The sequence below is a fragment of the Pempheris klunzingeri genome, chromosome 24 (genome assembly GCF_042242105.1).
Source record: "Pempheris klunzingeri isolate RE-2024b chromosome 24, fPemKlu1.hap1, whole genome shotgun sequence".
Taxonomy (NCBI): domain Eukaryota; kingdom Metazoa; phylum Chordata; class Actinopteri; order Acropomatiformes; family Pempheridae; genus Pempheris; species Pempheris klunzingeri.
The window spans coordinates 4,478,027-4,481,169 of NC_092035.1; the positions used below are offsets into that span (position 1 = coordinate 4,478,027).

Below are 3,143 nucleotides of genomic sequence, written 5' to 3' on the forward strand. Positions count from 1 at the left end.
ACGGCACAAGTGCCTGGAGCGTAAGAGAAGGGACTTGCGAGGGCAAGACTGGGGGGGGCGGTCTATCTCCCCAGCGTTTCCAAAGGCTCAAGTAAAGGGTTATGCAGCTTTTTTTTTTGAAAACCCAAAAAAACACTTAGAAAAATTTTTAGGCGGGGATTTCCCTCATTTTTAGAGAGTTCATTTAAAGAGGGGAAAAAATATTACTAAGTATTTTCTATTGTAAGAGAGAGAAGAAAAAAAAATATACTAAGTGTTTTTTGCCCCTAAAGTAGTACAAAATTGCAGAAAATTAATTACTTAAAAAAAATAAGTGTTTTGTTGCCTCTAAATCCAGTGTAAAATTGCTAATATTTTCTTCCAAAGTGGCAGCTATCGTGCACTTGATTTAAAGGGGGAAAAAAAATTACTAAGTGTTTTCTACCTGCTTACAGTCCTAAAGTGGGCTTTTTTTAGGGTTAAAATCACTAGAGGGTTCACATTACACTGAATCCAGGATTCTGCTCCAAAATAAGTGGGTCAGCAGAAGGTTTGACCCCCAGCTCCTATGTGATGGTGGGGCATGTAAAGGTGCTACAGACCATAGGTGGATCCAGAGCTAAGCCAATGCAAAAATCACAATATAAAAGACATAGGAAACAATATTTAGACAAAATCTCTTTTTATTTAAGATAGAAGACACAGTGAAGGAGCTGCTTCACTCACTGGACATCCAGCAGGAACATGGAGGCAGATCCTGTCAGACAGAGGAAGACAATGATTAAGAATACAAACATGTCAGAGAGGAGCTGCTGGTCTACTTTTACCTCAAATCAGTTTCTGACAATTATCTACAAACTATTTCCAGAAAGAGCAGCAAGCAGAAAAAAAACAAAACAAACACTAAACTGAAGCTCTCATACAAACACAGTTCTGTTTGGATCCTCAGGTTCTCCTGCTGCATCCTGGGAAAACACAGCACAGCTTTTATCAAAGAGTGACCAGACAGAAGGTTAAACTTGTCATCTGTTCATGGATCATTTGGAAATTGTTCTCTTCATTTTAAATAAAGTTTGATGTGACATCCTGTGTTGATATTTACTGATTCCTGATACTTTTATTTTAGAGTCTCCCTTTACAAACAAGCACCAAGAGAGACAATTATCTACTGCAAGAGTTTACAAATCTTCAATGTTTAATGGCTCCAATTCCAACATTTAGTGACATTATATAACTATTTACCTGTAAATCATATTAGAAAAGTGGAACAAGTAGTTCAGGGGGGAAAATGAGGTTGAGTTTTTACCCCACAGGTTCTTCAGCCCAGACTGAGTAGCCACCTGCAACGAGAAGAGATATTCATAATAAAATACAACTCAAAATGACATTATAGATGAAGTTCACCTGCAAACATCAGACTACATGTGACAATAAAGTTTGTGGTTTCTCACTTCAAAGCTGCTGATTAAACTTTGTGGTTCACCTGATCTCAGCCACAATAAACCACTGATATTAATACTTACCTGAGCTTTTGGTCTTTAAACTCATTTAAGAGAGTCTGAAGTTTCATTACAGCAAAACTCCACTTTGTTGGGCAGGAAACAAACTTTGTCCCTTAACTGCAACACGTTCCCACCGTGATGCATTCATGGCACCAAGTGATGATTTTTGCCTCAAAGGGTGCAGCGGAGCAGACACACCTGAGCTCCAGGTGACACCACAGGGAGCAACGTCACTGCTGCCTGAAGAAGATCAGTTAGAAACAAGCCACATGTTAGCCACTGATTAGCCACATGGTGAAGCTGATCACTGATTATTGACCCTGTAGTCCAGTCGTTAGCAGCAAACTCACTTAAACATTTTTCACAACTATAACATTAAATTAAACAGGACTTTAAATCATCGTTACAGTAGGTCTGAGCTTTAACTCTCCTGCTGGTGCTGCAGAGTCTGTATGCTCACCTGTTTCATCCTCTTTCTCAGCAGCAGCTCACTTTTATCAGCAGCTGTTTAACAGCGAACAGCTGCTACGATCAACAAGGTCTGATGAGGAACTTCTGGAGGTTCTAGGACAAACACAGAGAACATTAGAACCATCAGTGTTTATTACAACAGTAATCTGGTACTTTTGTTCCCAGACGGGTTCACCAGCCACAATGAAACCACCAATATATCCAAAACTCACAGAGTAAAACTGCTGTGCTGTTATTAGCATATATCCACACCAAACAGCAGTAAAACAAAGCAGCTGTGCACGCTAGCTAATTAGCTAACTAGCTAGCTAAGTAGCTAATTAGCTAGCTAAGTAGCTAATTAGCTAACAACTGACCACTGATTTGTTTGTGTGGCCATGCAGCCTCAGACTGACCTCATTAACCAAAGCCAACTCTGCCTCTCGATGATGTTTCCGCCAGTCGTTCCACTTTATGAAGCAGAAAAACGAGCCCAAGTAAAGAGTCTGATTATTAGCAGCTGAAGGAGAAGAGCCGAACCTTCTGACTTTATTGTGATTGGCCCACCGTGCGGCCAATCACATGCGAGAACAGAGTAGGATCATACCATTATGTGACAGAAGGAAGGGGGACGCTCTGAAGACAGGTAATGAGGTGGTACAGTCCAGGTACAGAGCCACAGAGAGACGGGATTTAAATTTAGAATATTTAAGTTGAAATTTAAATAGAGATGTGATATATGTAATGGAAAGGATAATTCAATGAAGTATGTTGCTACTATATATAAAGATATTATTCTTCCACCACTCATTGTAAACCAGTTCACTTGACCTACATTTTCATGTATGTTTAGGCCCTCAAACTTGCAATTTATTTCAGATGCATTTCCTTACATTTCAATAATTACACCACAGTTTAGCTGAGATGAAGATCAGGCTGCGTTTACCAGGTACACCTTGATTGAATATCATGCATGCAACTCTTATCCAAGTCTGTAATTCTTATGAAAAATGATACACCACCTACAAATGAGCGTGGGTGATACTGCGCACTTAAAAGCAATATGCATGTTAACACATCTGATTATCTGCAAAAGCATCAGTGACAAGCATGGATGCGGTGGTCCTTAAGGAGATTATGGCGTGATTGAAGTTAAGTTGAGTGGCCGTTTCCAATGTTTCTAATGTTTCTAATGTTTCTCAGGAAGCCAGT

At 39.6% G+C, this 3,143-nt stretch overlaps 1 long non-coding RNA gene across 1 annotated transcript; it reads right to left on the reverse strand.

Annotated features, from left to right (window-relative positions):
* Positions 1-679: 679 nt before the first annotated feature.
* On the reverse strand, positions 680-2,388 carry LOC139223899 (uncharacterized). Its single transcript, XR_011586052.1, has 6 exons — positions 2,348-2,388; positions 1,942-2,045; positions 1,503-1,721; positions 1,222-1,319; positions 903-944; positions 680-736 (listed from the first exon to the last, which is right to left on the reverse strand). It is a non-coding gene; the product is annotated as an uncharacterized lncRNA (long non-coding RNA).
* Between the last annotated feature and the right edge of the window lie 755 nt (positions 2,389-3,143).